The 18181-nt window shown below is 44.0% G+C and overlaps 1 pseudogene across 1 annotated transcript; it reads right to left on the reverse strand.

Annotated features, from left to right (window-relative positions):
• Nucleotides 1-7424: 7424 nt before the first annotated feature.
• Nucleotides 7425-18049, reverse strand: LOC311122134 (tripartite motif-containing protein 16-like; annotated as a pseudogene). The gene is made up of 6 exons: nt 17424-18049; nt 16903-16998; nt 9471-9704; nt 9223-9382; nt 9038-9097; nt 7425-8801 (listed from the first exon to the last, which is right to left on the reverse strand). The product of its transcript is annotated as a tripartite motif-containing protein 16-like (transcript).
• Nucleotides 18050-18181: the final 132 nt, after the last annotated feature.

An 18181-nucleotide genomic window follows, 5' to 3' on the forward strand; every position in this document is an offset into this window, starting at 1 on the left:
CCTTCTACCCCGCCAGAGTCATCAGTAAGCACACACACACACACGGCAGATACACACACAAACACACACAGAGAAAGACACACACACACACACACACACATACACACACACACACACACACACACACACACACACACACACACACAAACACACACACACACCCTACTGGTGTACCTGCCCCCTACTGGTGTATTAGAGACAGACAAGAGACGTTTGAACCAAATGAATGCTTCTTTCTCTTCCCAGTCTTCCTCTCTTCTCTGTTCCAGGCTCTGTGATCTCCTTCCACCGGACACCCAGTCATATCAGAGGCATCTCCCTGCACTTCCTCACCCTGTGGATATACTGCTACATAGATGACTGGAAATAGCTGATTCATTGTGTCAATCAATTCAATAACAGAGCAATTCCAATGTCATGATGATGACTTTTATATTGAAAGATCACATTGATTCAGTAATTGATTCAGAATACAGAATTGTTTGGATTCATACATGGACATGGGTGATTTAAATATTCTCATCTGATCATAAATGGATCAACAATGATCCCAGTTTCTGATTTGACTGGTTTGCCAGTACTACAGTTTACATCAAGAGAAAAAGAGACACATTTACAGAGGATTGCAACAGCCAAGAGGTGATCAGGTAGACAGTAAAAGTCTGAAGCCTGAGTGTCAGTCTGTATGTGCCATCATGCCATCTGTTAAGCAAGACCACTAACAGATCTGGGACCAGGCTTTTATTTTTATTTTTACAATAACATTAAAAAAAGGGGAATTGAACCAGATCATAGGCCTACTGGAAGACTGTTAATAACCCAGAAGCTCTCCATCAATATGTCTGAAATGGTTGAAATCATCTGTACCTACTGGTAATTATTGAGATATGATTTTGTACCAATCCCAAACCCAGGATAAAGGGGCTGAGTGAATGTGGTCTGGACTCTGTGGAGGAGGGTCATTGTGTCAGAGACGCTGTAGAAGGACAGAGTTCCTGCCCTGTGGTCCAGGTACACTCCTACTCTGGAGGACAAGGGGACAGATATTTCTGTTTGATTAGCATTGTGCCAAAACCTACAATGGGGGGGGGATAGCACTCCAAAGTCCAGGACTGACTGTTACATAGAAATGTAGACTCTGGGACCTTTCCTTTCCTGATGATCCCTCTATATGACACTGCTATTTCAACCCATCCACCGCTCCACTCTACCTCCCAGTAGCAGACTCCAGACAGGCCCTCTCTACACAGCAGCTGTCTCCAGTAGTCAGGATAGGGCTGAGCTTTATCAGTGGCTGTCACCTTCCAGTTTACCTCAGACAGGCTGAGTTCTGGATGAGCTGTATTCAGATCCAATGTCAGCTGGAGGACGTCTGACTGATGAACAACAAAACCCAATAAGTAAAAGAAAGAACATGTATGTTGTCTTTGAGAGGGTGATTGAATATCACTTACAGAGGGACAACTCTTCTTTGGTCTTCAGCTAAGGAGACATTTCGAATTCTGTCACTATTAAAAAATGCAACTTCATATCACATGTATCAAGGCAGTTGAGTTACCTGGAGGAAATGGATGTGATCCTCTGTGTGTGAGAGCTGCTCCAGCTCAGTGCTTCTCTTCCTCAGCTCAGCTATCTCCTGCTCCAGTTGTTCCAGGAGTCCTTCAGCCCGTCTCACTGCAGTCTTCTCCTGGCCTCTAATCAACCTTTTCACCTCAGTGAGTATTCTCTCAATGGACCCGATCAGTTCAGTAAAGATTGTCTCATACTTACTAACTTCTGCCTGTACAGAACACTGATAACTCACAGAGAGAGAGGAGGGGGTCAATTTCCACTGTTACTGGATTCCAGACAACCTGTTCCCCAGTGTTGTCTTGGTACTATTTTCACAAGTGTGTGGTAAAATTTCACAACTCTTAGAACAAAACTCATCACAGATCGTCAAAAAGGCTGTTACTTTTTTCTTCAAAACTTGAAGCACATTTTCAATTGACTAAGTACAAAACACAAAACCACACAGTAACATTTTCACCAAACCTAAATCAGTGTTTCATCTAGAAATACCTTTCATATAATCTTAATCTAACTGCGCTTAATGGTTAATCACTTAACCGGGGGTAACTGTATATGCCATGTATGCCTGTTTGTGCATTTGTGTGGGTTTATAAAAGGGATGTCTAAGCCAGAGAGAGACAGCCGTTTCATGGAACTGCTCGGCTTTCGTTATTAGATAATAAAAGTCTAATTCTTGGATTCACAGGCTCCAGTTTCTTGTGAGATATGTTTGAGTTGACTACTTTCGAGTCATATATATTTCTACAACAGCAGATGGCAAGGAACTGTTGTGTCTAATGAAGTCTGGGCCATCGTCGTTGACCATGTGGTAAACAGAGGCCTTACCATGGCAGAGGCTGCCAGATTAGTTCACCCCAATCTGAAAAGATCAACTGTCAATTCAATCATAAGAACATTTTCTCCAAGAAAACCGGTAAGTCTGCTGGATATGCACTATGCTTTACCATTACATTTACAATACATTACATGTTGTAATGCATGTAAATTCACATAACTTGTTCCAGTATTCTTCCAGTATGATCTACTGACAGTATACTCTTGTTCTACCCTCAGAATTGACAGAAGACCCCATGGTGGTGGTCGTGTGCTGACCGACCAGCAGGAGTGGGCAGTGGTGTAAATGGTGAGGGCCAGGAATGACATACGTCTGTCTGAAATAAAGCAGGCCATTGAGGAGAATGATGACACCTTTGCCAATGTGGCATCCATCAGCCTACCAACAATCACCCGCCTTTTGAAGAGGCACCAGGTATCTATGGAACACATTGACCTGGAGCCTTCTGAGAGAAACAACTGGGGGCCGAGTATGTTCAGGTACAGCACTATATAAATACACTGTATTACTGTTGCTATTAATGCACATGCTACTTCACAATATCATAATGGAACTATACTGTAAAAAGAACTAACCAAAATATATTTTTAGAGGGTGATGGTGCTTGATGCTGCTGTGAACCATCACTAGTATATCTTTGTTGATGAAGCGGGCTTCAACCTGGGCCAAAACTTGGCGCCGTGGGCGGAACCCTATTTGCCAACGGGCGTCCGTCCAAGTGCCTGGACAACGCGGGGGAAACATTTCCAAGTGCAGCAGCTATCTCTGAAGATGGTGTGGTAGGACGTAGACCATTACTTGGATCCTACCACGCTGCACACCTCATTGTGTTTCTCAATGAAATGGAGCAGGCCTGTCAAGGTGAAGGGGTCACCTATGTCATTGTGTGGGACAATGTCAGGTTCCACCATTCAGAGGTGGTTCAGGCATGGTTTCAGGTCCCTCCCTGATTCGTGACCCTATACCAGCCCCCGGTACTCTCCTTCCTCAACCTTATTAAATTATTGTTTTCATCATGGAGGTGGAAGGTGTACGATCGCCATCCCCATGAGCGTGCCACCCTCCTTCTGGCCATGGAAGAGGCATGTGATGACATCAATGCAGACCAATGTCAAGCTTTGATTCAACATGCCGAAAGGTTTCTCCAGCGGATGAGAATTTATGGCCAAATGCTCTAGATAGGCTTGATGCAAATTAATGCGTGCTAAACATTATTTTATTTTCATTCATGTAATGTTTCATTTAAATGTCTTACATCTAATTACAGACAGTACTGTATGTTGCAATTAAATCAGAAAAATAAAAAAATTTCCCCATGAATGATTGTAGAGGATGTCATCATTGATCACACCTTTGATCACACATTGGATAGATATCATGGAAATGATAGATTGTCAATGTTGTTGGGTAATGTAAGTGTATTGCCTAATGTAAACTGTCATCTACAGTACTGTAGCATATTAATTTCAGCACTTCTAAGGGTTATTTGAAACAATTATCTTGCAGTGATTGCTATTGGATTAACTGGTAGTTAATGATATATTTTCAATTGAGTAGTTTTAAGTTGTTTTGGTGATTAAACCAATGCTCTCATTACATTTATATTTTGAATCAATGGTTGTGTGGTGAGAGATGTTTCCAATCCAAATGAATGCACAATGACAGGTTTTGAATGAAAGACTGGCTGGTTACAAGCGTGACCAGCTAGGAGTTTTATACTAAGAGTTGTGAAAATGTACCACCTGCTTGTGAAAATAGTACCAAAGTGATTAAAACAAAATCGTAATAGGATTGTTTGGGCGGGGATGAATTGTTAATTGATTTTCAATAAGGAACACTGAGGGAAAACACAACAGAAGAAAAAGGGGGGACGCAACCACTACAGTGAGGGAAAAAAGTATTTGATCCCCTCTCAAATCAGAAGGATTTCTGGCTCCCAGGTGTCTTTTATACAGGTAACGAGCTGAGATTAGGAGCACACTCTTAAAGGGAGTGCTCCTAATCTCAGCTTGTTACCTGTATAAAATACACCTGTCCACAGAAACAAACAATCAATCAGATTCCAAACTCTCCACCATGGCCAAGACCAAAGAGCTCTCCAAGGATGTCAGGGACAAGATTGTAGACCTACACAAGGCTGGAATGGGCTACAAGACCATCGACAAGCAGCTTGGTGAGAAGGTGACAACAGTTGGTGCGAATATTCGCAAACGGCAGAAACACAAAATAACTGTCAATCTCCCTCGGCCTGGGGCTCCATGCAAGATCTCACCTCGTGGAGTTGCAATGATCATGAGAACGGTGAGGAATCAGCCCAGAACTACACGGGAGGATCTTGTCAATGATCTCAAGGCAGCTGGGACCATAGTCACCAAGAAAACTATTGGTAACACACTACGCCGTGAAGGATTGAAATCCTGCAGCGCCTGCAAGGTCCCCCTGCTCAAGAAAGCACATATACATGCCCGTCTGAAGTTTGCCAATGAACATCTGAATGATTCAGAGGAGAACTAAGTGAAAGTGTTGTGCTCCAAAATGGAGCTCTTTGGCATCAACTCAACTCAGCATGTTTGGAGGAGGAGGAATGCTGCCTATGACCCCAAGAACACCATCCCCACCGTCAAACATGGAGGTGGAAACATTATGCTTTGGGGGTGTTTTTCTGCTAAGGGGACAGGACAACTTCACCGCATCAAAGGGACGATGGACGGGGCCATGTACCGTCAAATCTTGGGTGAGAACCTCCTTCCCTCAGCCAGGGCATTGAAAATGGGTCGTGGATGGGTATTCCAGCATGACAATGACCCAAAACACACGGCCAAGGCAACAAAGGAGTGGCTCAAGAAGAACCTCATTAAGGTCCTGGAGTGGCCTACCCAGTCTCCAGACCTTAATCCCATAGAAAATCTGTGGAGGGAGCTGAAGGTTCGAGTTGCCAAACGTCAGCCTCGAAACCTTAATGACTTGGAGAAGATCTGCAAAGAGGAGTGGGAAAAAATCCCTCCTGAGATGTGTGCAAACCTGGTGGCAAACTACAAGAAACGTCTGACCTCTGATTGCCAACAAGGGTTTTGCCACCAAGTACTAAGTCATGTTTTGCAGAGGGGTCAAATACTTATTTCCCTCATTAAAATGCAAATCAATTTATAACAATTTATAATTTTTTGGTTGTTATTCTGTCTCTCACTGTTCAAATAAACCTACCATTAAAATTATAGACTGATCATTTCTTTGTCAGTTTGCAAACGTACAAAATCAGCAGGGGATCAAATACTTTTTTCCCTCACTGTAACATTACAGTATGATATTCTAATGAGGCAACCACTAACATTACAGTATGATATTCTAATGAGGCAACCACTAACATTACAGTATAATATTCTAATGAGGCAACCACTAACATTACAGTATAATATTCTAATGAGGCAACCACTAACATTACAGTATGGTTTCTAATGAGACAACCACTAACATTACAGTATGATATTCTAATATTCTAATGAGGCAACCACTAACATTACATTATGATATTCTAATATTCTAACGAGGCAACCACTAACATTACAGTATGATATTCTAATGATGTAACCACTAACATTACAGTATGATATTCTAATGAGGCAACCACTAACATTACAGTATGATATTCTAATGAGGCAACCACTAACATTACAGTATGATATTCTAATGAGGCAACCACTAACATTACAGTATGATATTCTAATGAGGCAACCACTAACGTTACAGTATGATATTCTAATGAGTCAACCAATAACATTACAGTGTGATATTCTAATATTCTAATGAGGCAACCACTAACATTACAGTATGATATTCTAATATTCTAATGAGGCAACCACTAACATTACAGTATGATATTATAATGAGGCAACCAATAACATAACAGTATGATATTCTAATATTCTAATAAGGCAACCACTAACATTACAGTATGATATTCTAATATTCTAATGAGGCAACCACTAACATTACAGTATGATATTCTAATGAGGCAACCACTAACATTACAGTATGATATTCTAATGAGGCAACCACTAACATTACAGTATGATATTCTAATGAGGCAACCACTAACATTACAGTATGATATTCTAATGAGGCAACCACTAACATTACAGTATGATATTCTAATGAGGCAACCACTAACATTACAGTATGATATTCTAATAAGGCAACCACTAAACTTACAGTATGATATTCTAATGAGGCAACCACTAACATTACAGTATGATTTCTAATGAGGCAACCACTAACATTACAGTATGATATTCTAATGAGGCAACCACTAACATCACAGTATTATATTCTAATGAGGCAACCACTAACATTACAGTATGATATTCTAATGAGGCAACCAATAATACTACAGTATGATATTCTATAATTTTAACGAGGCAACCACTAACATTACAATGATATTCTAACGAGGCAACCACTAACATTACAGTATGATTTTATAATATTCTAACGAGGCAACCACTAACATAACGATATTCTAATGAGGCAACCACTAACATTACAGTATGATAATCTAATGAGGCAACCACTAACATTCCAGTATGATATTCTAATATTCTAATGAGGCAACCACTAACATTACAGTATGATATTCTAATGAGGCAACCACTAACATTACATTATAATATTCTAATGAGGGAACCACTAACATTACAGTATGATATTCTAATATTCTAATGTCAGTGAGCAAATCTCCAATCTCCACCCTATTCCCTATGTAGTGCACTACTTTAGATCTGGTCAGAAGTAGCCTAGTGCACTACGTAGGGAACAGGGTGTCATTTGGGCCAGAGACAGTAACTCCCCTGGGTATGAATTGTCTCTCTATCTTATCTGTCTTCTATATGATGTTCTCCTCTCCTCCTCTCTTCTCTCCTCTATTCACTCTATTCTATCATCCACACCACATGCCAGCTTCAACACAATCCATTTACAAGTTAAAGACACACCTTGGAATAAATAGCAAAGGAAAACTACTACTAGATGGATTTTTTATTTCCCATCACCATGAATCATATTTACTAACTGAACAGTAGCAGACCTAACTTCATCTGTTCCTGACTCTACATAGTGGATTAAAAAGACCATCAATCTCCAATGATATTAAAGTACAATTCTGAACATTACTGATATACTGAGTGGCAAGTCAAGATATCTGCTGGGTTTTTATTGTTTGGTTAATAGTACCACCTGCTGGACAGGTTTAATGTTGCTTGACTGAGCAGGATGGGAGAATAAAAGATGCCAAACTTAGGGCCGGTTTCCCGGACATCTCCATTGAACATGCTTTTTAGTCTAGAACTAGGCTTCATCTGTGTCCGGGAAACCGGCCAATATAGTTCAATTAGCAAGTAAGTAACACTACCTGTTCCATGATACTGAGGAAAATGACATTGAGACAGAGAACCAATTGGGAAAACATTTCAATGGTTCTGAATGACAACCAACATACATTAACAGTATACATCATGATTAATGTGAATATATAAGATTAAAACATTGCACTTAAAAAAATATGAATGCATTGAATTGTAATTCACAACATCTTCTGAAGATCAAATCAATCAAATTATTGTACATAAAAACAGAGCAGAATGAATCATCACATCTGGGGACCATCACCACCAGCATGACTAGTATCTATGTGGACCCTACTACAGTTTAACCAGCTCAGCTATAGACTACACCAGCATGACTAGTATCTATGTGGACCCTACTACAGTTTAACCAGCTCAGCTATAGACTACACCAGCATGACTAGTATCTATGTGGACCCTACTACCGTTTAACCAGCTCAGCTATAGACTACACCAGCATGACTAGTATCTATGTGGACCCTACTACATTTTAACCAGCTCAGCAGTACTATCATAGAGATAAAACCCAGGATAGAGGGGCTGAGTGAATGTGGTCTGGACTCTGTGGAGGAGGGTCATTGTGTCAGAGACACTGTAGAAGGACAGAGTACCTGCCTTGTGATCCAGGTACACTCCTACTCTGGAGGACTGAGGGTCTGATACTGTAGTCTCAACATTATTGTGTCTGAACCAACAACCACCACTAGAGCACACTAAACACCAGGACTTGTTATTGTCTCCAAATTCACCATCTGTCTCTGTTCTGCTGATGTCTTTATATGAGACTGCTGTATCAACATCCTCCCCACTCCACTCCACCTCCCAGTAACAGCATCCAGACAGACCCTCTCTACACAGAACCTGACAATTGTTGGTGAATCTGTCTGGATGAACAGGATATGGTTGGACTTGGTCTGTATAGGTCACCTTTCTGTTCCCTTCAGACAGAGAGAGGAGTGTGTGTGCTGTGTTTGGGTCCAGTGTGAGCTGACAGGAATCTGGGAGAAGAGCAGAGCAGAGACCAATGAGGGGAGTTAGAACAATAAGTGAAGTCAGATACTGTATCTACCCTGTCTTTGATTAGAGCACAGCAGAGATCAAATCAGAGAAATATGAGGAGTCAGATAGATACCCAGTCTTTGATTAGATCTACTATTGCTATATATTTCTAGAGGGATTGTTAGGAGTGTCAGTAAAAAGAGACTGTTAGTTACTTCAGAATAAAGAGACTCACATTGTAAGAACTGTTCTCTGGTCTTGGGCTCTGGAGGCAGTACAACATCCACTATATTCACTACAGACACACAAACACATTCACAGAGAGAGGGAATGTTATCATCATACCATATTCCACATGTATATGACTAGTAGGGAACTTTCAATGGTCTAAAGTTGATGTTCTTATTATTTTCAACACACCTGTAGTGGAGATCTTGGTCCATTCTCCTTTAAGGACGTCTTCTAGTTTCTCTCTCAGTTCAGACACAGTCTTACTCACATCTCCAAAGTACTGAAGAGGACGGACAACAATGCTGGGTAAGTCTGAAGATACACTGGTACTTGAGAGAGACTGATAACTCTGGGGGGAGAGAGAGAGAGGGAGAGAACAGAACCAAATGATTGAGAGTTTTAATTTCATATCACATGTATCAAGGCAGTTGAGTTACCTGGAGGAAATGGATGTGATCCTCTGTGTGTGAGAGCTGCTCCAGCTCAGTGCTTCTCTTCCTCAGCTCAGCTATCTCCTGCTCCAGTTGCTCCAGGAGTCCTTCAGCTTGACTCACTTGAGCCTTCTCTTGGGCTCTGATCAGCTCCTTCACCTCAGAGCGCCTTCTCTCAATGGAGCGGATCAGCTCGGTAAAGATCTTATCACTGTCCTCCACTGCTGCCTGTGCAGAGCGCTGTTAAGAGAGAGAGAGAGAGAGAGAGAGAGAGAGAGAGAGAGAGAGACTTGTCTTACTTTAATGAGCCATCCTCATTACACTAACACCCCCACCCCTAAAAGCACATTGCGTGACACCACAACCTCTACACAATCACATTATCCAGTACCCAACACCACAGTACAATACACCATCCAGCACCACATTCCAACCGTCCATCCAACCCCTCCTCTCCAGCCGTACAGACAGCCCCCCTGAGCCCCCATACCTCCTGAAACATCTCCACACTGTTGATCATTTTGTACAACTCAAACTCAACCCTAAGGCGTCAACAGTAATGGCATTACCCTGGCAACACAGAAAAAACATGATGAACAGTCTGTCATTGCAGAAAACGGACACCCCTCCCCAACTCCCAGGTCAACCCGAGTCAACCAGCTATTGGTGTCCAGGGCTCCATGTAATACCCTCCACTGGAGGACCCCTGACCTTTCCAGCACTGGGAGCTTATAGAGCACCCTCCACCTATACCCTGGCATGCTCTCAGCCCCCACAACCCCCTGCCACTGATGCCCCTTCACTCCCACTAAGCTCAGAGTGTTAAAAGTCAGTAAGTCCTCCAGACTCTCCTGCCAGTCCCCAGTCTCTGCTGTCACTTGCAGTGGTGGAAACGGTGGTGGCCCCTCCTCAGGCTGCTCCAGCCCTCAGTACTGCAGCATAGAAATCAGAGACCCCTGCTGTATTGAGTCTCTCCTGCCGCATGGTCTCTCCTATCATTGCTACGCAGACGACACACAATTAATTTTCTCTTTTCCCCCCTTCTGATAACCAGGTGGCGAATCGCATCTCTGCATGTCTGGCAGACATATCAGTGTGGATGTCGGATCCCCACCTCAAGCTGAACCTCGGCAAGACAGAGCTGCTCTTCCTCCCGGGGAAGGACTGCCCGCTCCATGATCTCGCCATCACGGTTGACAACTCCATTGTGTCCTCCTCCCAGAGTGCAAAGAACCTTGGCGTGACCCTGGACAACACCCTGTCATTCTCTGCTAACATCAAAGCGGTGACCCGATTCTGCAGGTTCATGCTTTACAACATTCGCAGAGTACGACCCTACCTTACACAGAAAGCACAGGTCCTAATCCAGGCACTTGTCATCTCCCGTCTGGATTACTGCAACTCGCTGTTGGCTGGGCTCCCTGCCTGTGCCATTAAACCTCTACAACTTATCCAGAACGCTGCAGCCCGTCTGGTGTTCAACCTTCCCAAGTTCTCTCATGTCACCCCGCTCCTCCGCACACTCCACAGGCTTCCAGTTGAAGCTCGCATCTACTACAACCATGGTGCTTGCCTACGGAGCTGTGAGGGGAACGGCACCTCCTTACCTTCAGGCTCTGATCAGACCCTACACCCAAACGAGGGCACTACGTTCATCCACCTCTGGCCTGCTGGCCCCCCTACCTCTACGGAAGCACAGTTCCCGCTCAGCCCAGTCAAAGCTATTCGCTGCTCTGGCACCCCAATGGTGGAACAAGCTCCCCCACGACGCCAGGACAGCGGAGTCACTGACCACCTTCCGGAGACACTTGAAACCCCACCTCTTTAAGGAATACCTGCAATAGTATAATAGTTATACTTCTACCCCCCCTTTACTACCACTGTCTTTTGTCTAAACTAACACCTGACTTATTTCACCTGCTAGCACTGACTTGTTTAAAGAAATGTACTTATTGTGATCGAGATGTAGTTGTCCCACTGGCTATCCTAAGTTGAATGCACCAATTTGTAAGTCGCTCTAGATAAGAGCGTCTGCTAAATGACTTAAATGTTAATGAAGAGCTGCTGATCCAGCCCCAAACCACCAGCCCTCCTCAACAGAGCACATGCTGGTTCCCTCCAGCCCACCTCCGTACGGTACAGTAGCCTCTGCACCGCTTTGAGACAGAACGATGGAACTGTCCCTGGTGAATGCCCCTCCCTACCCAGACTGGCCTACTGAGCCCTCCCCCCACCTTGACCATACATGAAGCCCCAAGCGTACAACATTTGAACACAGGCCACAAAATTCTCCCCACAAACAAAACTACACATTGAACAGATATTCATGGTACACCCTATCAAAGGCTTTCTCCTGATTATGAACAGATTGTCTGTGATTGAGCGTCCTGGTACACAGTACGTTTGGTCCTTGTGTACAATAGAGTCCAGGTGGGACTTGAGTCTGTTAACGAGGACCTTGGTAAAGACCTTATATTCCAAACAGAGCAATGCCACAGGCCTCCAGTTCTTTAAGCCGCTCAAATCTACTTGTTTGGGCAGGAGAGTCAAAGCCTCCCGTCTACAGCTTAGCGACAGCTCCCCCACCCCGACGCACTCACACAACACACGTCCTGTCCAATAATTTCCCAGAACGTTTTATAATAATCCACAGGCAGACCGTCTAAGAGACAGCAGCTGAGAGTTTGTGTAAGGCCAGGGAAATGTCTATTTGATTTATCTGTGACAGAGAGAGTTTGGAAAGGTCTGTGAGCAGAACCTGAGAAAACCCAGGATAATAATAATAATAATAATAATATGCCATTTAGCAGACACTTTTATCCAAAGCAACTTACAGTCATGTACATACATTTTTACATATGGGTGGTCCCGGGGATCGAACCCACTACCCTGGCGTTACAAGCGCCGTGCTCTACCAGCTGAGCTACAGAGGACCACAGAGTTCTGCCCTCTATAAATCAGAGTACAACTCCACAGCCTCATCTCCTCACAACAGAAGTTACCCACCCATCAGGCTCCCTCATCTCCCCACAACAGAAGTTACCCACCCATCAGGATCCCTCATCTCCTCACAACAGAAGTTACCCACCCATCAGGCTCCCTCATCTCCCCACAACAGAAGTTACCCACCCATCAGGCTCCCTCATCTCCCCCACAACAGAAGTTATCCACCCATCAGGCTCCCTCATCTCCCCACAACAGAAGTTACCCACCCATCAGGCTCCCTCATCTCCTCACAACAGAAGTTACCCACCCATCAGGCTCCCTCATCTCCCCCACAACAGAAGTTACCCACCCATCAGGCTCCCTCATCTCCCCACAACAGAAGTTACCCGCCCATCAGACAAACGTAAAACAAGGGATTTTCTTGGTTTCCCCACTCTGTTTTTCCAACCCCTCTGGTGAAACAGAGAACTGAGCCCTGTACTATAATATAATATAATGTGCCATTTTGCAGACGCTTTTATCCAAAGCGACTTACAGTCATGCGTGCATATATATATATATATATATATATATATATATATATATATTGTGTATGGGTGGTCCCGGGGATCGAACCCACTACCCTGGCGTAACAAGTGCCGTGCTCTACCAGCTGAGCTACAGAGGACCAGGTGCAGACACATTTATGAAAGCAAAGACAAGGTCATTATTTGGGCTCTAAACACTAACAACCTACCCTTACACACCTCTTTTGCTACCCCTGCACTAAGATTTCTGCCATGGCATTTAAATGTTTTTGTTTGACATATTCCCCCAGTCTTTGCCGGCGTTCATGTTAAGGAAGTCTAACCGTGAAATCTCCATAAGAGGTGGGAGGGAAATCACCACAATCAGAAACCAGTAGAGAAGCCCATAAAGCCGCCATGCCAGAAAAAACCATCCATTTAAGCAGATTCTGAAGACATGCCCTTAAGAACCCATGACCCATTTTCTCAGCCTATACCGCTTCCTGGGTGAGAGGACACTAAACCCCTCATTCTTCATCAGGTGTTGTACTGACCTTACAAACCTTCCAGGATCAATAAAATAAGACTCCAGCAAACCTTCTTTTTCCCCTTTAGTCTCCATCAGGAACCTAGAAAGTTCTCTCAGCGTATATACTGGGCCCTCAGCCTGACTGTCTGTCAGCTCTGGATCCAATGAGCCGTCTGAAAACGAGACCGCCTTGTCCTCCGCTCCCGCAGACTCACCTCCCCCCTCTTCCTCTTCCTCCTCCTCCATTGGCACGGTACCGTCCTCCTCCTCCCCAGTCTCTGCCCCCCTGCACTTCCCCCCTGATCAGAGCCTCTTCCCCAATGACAGGCAATATTTCCTGGGATGAGCCCACCAAGCCTTCGCCCACCGGAGTCTCTGTTACTACAGAAACCTGCCTCAGCTCATGTAGCCCAGCTGCAACCCTCCCCACCACCGCTTTCTCCACGGCCTGCGCACCACCACTTGGCCATGCACTACTACCGTGTAGCTCAGTTGGTAGAGCATGGCGCTTGCAACACCAGGGTTGTGGGTTCGTTTCCCATGGGGGGACCGTATGAAAATGTATGCACTCACTAACTGTAAGTCGCTCTGGATAAGAGCATCTGCTAAATGACTAAAATGTAAAAAATGTACTCTCCTCCCTCCTGGTACCCCTGCCATTTTTTTTGCAATTCTGAGTAATCACTAATTTAGTAAGGATTAGTAAGGAAAAACACTTTATTCAGTACTACTGCAGTTGCTTAATAATTCCAATAGATGGCAGCATAAGACCATGAATGACATTTCAGAAGATTAGTTTAGTTCTCTCCCTGGATACACCACCACTCCCCCACACAGGAAAACTCCTGCCTGAGCTTTTTACTGGCCCTTTCCACACTGCTAACGCAAGAGGAAGGACTGAAAACACATTACTGTGAAGTAATATAATGATGATTCATGTTTATTATTACCTGTTTTTATGGTCATGTTTTGAAATGATACTTCATTACTATAATGATTATCAATACGCCTGAACATTAATTCAGTCACCTCTGGTCGACAAAAACATATTTTTTTTAACCTTGAGGTTTGTTAAGAAACAAACACTTGTCTACGAAAAGAGACAACATGTTTAACGGATTCCGCTTGGCACCCAGCCGAGAGCACACGAAAACCACTTGCAAATTTACCAAAACTAACCAACTACTTGCGGTCTGTTCGTAAGTAATAAACGGAGGCAGATTAGCCACCACAACTCTTATCGAAAGAGGCGAAATCTGCACCAACACACCCCTCACAAAAATCCCACTCACAACAAGACAAACCTTTTTCATTAACACAACCACCGCCTTGTTCATTCTGGATGCAGAGTGCAGATGTTCCGCTCCAACCTGTTCGCCGACCATGAGCAAAACTTCCTCCACACCTTTCTCCGGAACGTACCCGAAGCGACAGCGTTTCTTCTCCACTCGGTTGAGGCCATCACGCCGCCCTAACAAACTACCCCTACTCCCCCCTCAACTCTAAACGATAAACAGTGGAAACCAATAAACAAACCCTCCACCATGAGAAAATAAATTCAGAAAATACGCAAGAACCACAAGAAAAAAGAATAGAAGCCCTCCTCATGAACCACAAAACTCTCACACAACCAACTTCTTCTTCTATGATATAATGGCAGTCAACAAACCAACGTTAAAGGTGCATGCCGCCACCTACTGTGCTGGAGTGTGTGGTCAATCACGGTTTCCAACATTTCTTAAATCCTCCTGCCTAACTGAGTACTTCTGAGAAAATAAAGAAGAGCCCTACTAACTTCTAATAGACCCCCCCCCCCATCCCCAAAATCCCTTCCAAACCCCCCCAACCCCGTCCAACCTCAATGACCCTACACTTCAATCTTTCCCTCTCTTCAACATACTTACAACAATATAACAACACATGCTCCACCGTTTCATCGACCATACCCTCCAGACACAAACCATTCCCATGCTTGCCAAACAGATGTAATGACGAGTTCAATGTACAATGTTCTAAGCACAATCGAGAAAACACCACCTCTTCCTTCCTAATCTGACCTTTGAATCTTGGTCCACCGACATTTCCCCCAACTGGACTATAATATAAATCCATTATACTTTGTGATACAAAATGGGAAAAGGGGAAATTATAATAATACAAAAAACACCCTTCCAACTAACCCTACACTCATTAAATACCCACTACCCCATTCCACTACTTTGACCCTATCTACTCCTGCACCATGCCAACGGCCTGGGAGGACGGGACACCACCACTCAACACACCCTGTAACTCTTCTGAAGTCTAATCTTGTATGCCCAAATACTTCTCTGCAGCTGCCACCACAACATCAGTAATCAAACAAAGCAGTGGATTCGCCACAAAAGCTCTAACAGGATAACTGATATATCCTACCATGACTTTGTTGGGTAAAGACTCAAAACTCAAAAGGACTGACTCCTCTGTTTCACCACGCTCACTACCGGGTCTGCGTCCCACCAAACGGCGGGAATCACAAACACCAGGAATCTTCATCTTCAATTTCTCCACCTCCACACTTAACGCTACCCCAGAAATCACTCCTTTCAATGGTGCCCTGTTCCTAAGAGCAAAGCAAGAAACAGATCTTGACCAAAGTTGCGTGACACGGAGCGCCCACTCCCTCTGGTCAGAAGAAACACAAACAAATATCCCAAGTCCACTACAGGTTACCTTCACTGATTCAACTGCACCCAACTCCTTTCCCACCCACCCTGAAACTACAAATGGATCTGCCAAAAGGTATGGATCCACTTTGTCCTACAATGTAACTCCTACTGCACCAGATTCTTCTTTATCATGTCCATTGATGCCAGGCTCTGGTTCTGAGCTCTTCACCACACCTTCTACCTCACTTAACTCTCCCTCATTCATTTCCATTTCACCTCCAGAACTCGGTCTGGCGAATGGCTCACTTGGTTTTCACTTGAATTATAACATTTGAAATGTCTCTGTTACTTTGAAACTTTTGTGAGTGTAATGTTTACTTTTTATTTCTGATTGTTTATTATCTATTTCACTTGCTTTCGCAATGTAAACATATATGTTTCCCATGCCAATAAAGCCCTTTGAATTAAATTGAGAGAGAGCTCCATGTTAATGTATAGGGGACTTGAGTCTTTCATGGTTACTCAAGGTTATGTGATGAGGTAACCCCTCTTGCGACTTCAAAATCAGTGTCAGCCTAATGGGGAATGACCTCTTGGTGAAACAGTCAAGATGTTGGTTTCTCTCCTCAGTAGACCCGGGTTCATATCCCGCCGGTTACATTAAGCAGTCTATTCTCTGAAAGGGGTCCAGACAGCCTGTTCCCAACAGTGGAGCCAGTGGGATTGGATAGGGGCATCTCTCTCTTTCTCTCTCTCTGACTGGAGGAGAGAAGTGAAATGGTGTGTCTCCTCTGGTCAACAATACTCACCTTGAGAGACTCCACAGCCTGTTGGAGCTCCTTCAGCTCCTTCTCTCTCTCCTGGAATCTCTCCTGGACCTTCTGCTGACTCATCCCCAGCTGCCTCTGTGGAGAATCACTCTTCAATGAGCTATCAAGCTTTATTTGTCCAGTGGATCAATAGTATAGTAAAGTGACATAGGGCACATAGAGAGGAAGGTCTAAAATCTTGAGGAAGTCACTTTCCAATATTATATTTGTTTATCTTGCTATGTGAGAGATTATAGTTTTTATGGTAGGCGTACACGTATCAAAGGGTTAAGGCTGAACTTTGGACTTATAAAAGGGCATTCAGAATGATAATAGTGTTTGACTTTAGAAAATGGTGATACATTTGGATCAAACTCAATATACTCAAGGTTTGTGTTCATATTTGTTCTGATGAGGATCAATTTCATTTGATTTCTCTCATATTCAAACAGCCTTAGTTCCTACTGTATCTTTAATTATTTGTTTATCAGACAGTCACCAACAAGTAGTTCTGGTCTTACCTGTTTCTCAGTCCTCTCTGCTGCAGCTGACACTGTATCATGGCCTTTATGTTCATCCATCACACACAGATAACAGATACACTGCTGATCGGTACGACAGTAAACCTCCAGCAGTTTGTCATGATGAGAGCAGATCTTCTCCTGTAGTTGGTGCGGTGGCTTTGACCAGCTTGTGCTTCTTGAGAAGCAGATATTCATAGTGAGGTTGGAGGTGAGTCTCACAGTAAGAGGCCAGACACACCAGACAGGACATGAGGGGCTTTCTGCTTTCTGGTCCCAGTGCAGAAATCACACGCCACATCTCCAGGTCCAGCAATAGCACAGAGCAGGAGGGGGAGCAGCCTGGAGTCCTGTCTTCTTCAGTTTCTCCACCAACTCAGCCAACATGTTATTTTTCCTCAGATTAGGCCTTGGAGTGAAGGTCTCTCTGCACTGAGGACAGCTATAGACCCCTTTCAGAACATCCTGATCCCAGCAGTCCTCAATACAGCGCCTACAGTAACTGTGTCCACAGGCAGTAGTGACCGGCTCCTTCAGTAGATCCAGACAGACAGAACAACAGAACTGGTCCTGGTCCAGCAGAACTCCCTGCTGAGCCATTTGGACAGTTGTTCACTCTCACACAGACAGACGACACAGAGACTCAGATCAGTTTCGTTTCCTCAGAAGAGAGTTTGTGGAGGGGAGGGACTTCCTGGTTCTGCCAGAGGGGTGGGGTTAGAGGGAGGGAGGGTTAGAGAGAGAGAGAGAGAGAGAGA

Source organism: Coregonus lavaretus (genome assembly GCF_964263955.1).
Source record: "Coregonus lavaretus genome assembly, contig: HAP1_SCAFFOLD_4684, whole genome shotgun sequence".
Taxonomy (NCBI): Eukaryota; Metazoa; Chordata; class Actinopteri; order Salmoniformes; family Salmonidae; genus Coregonus; species Coregonus lavaretus.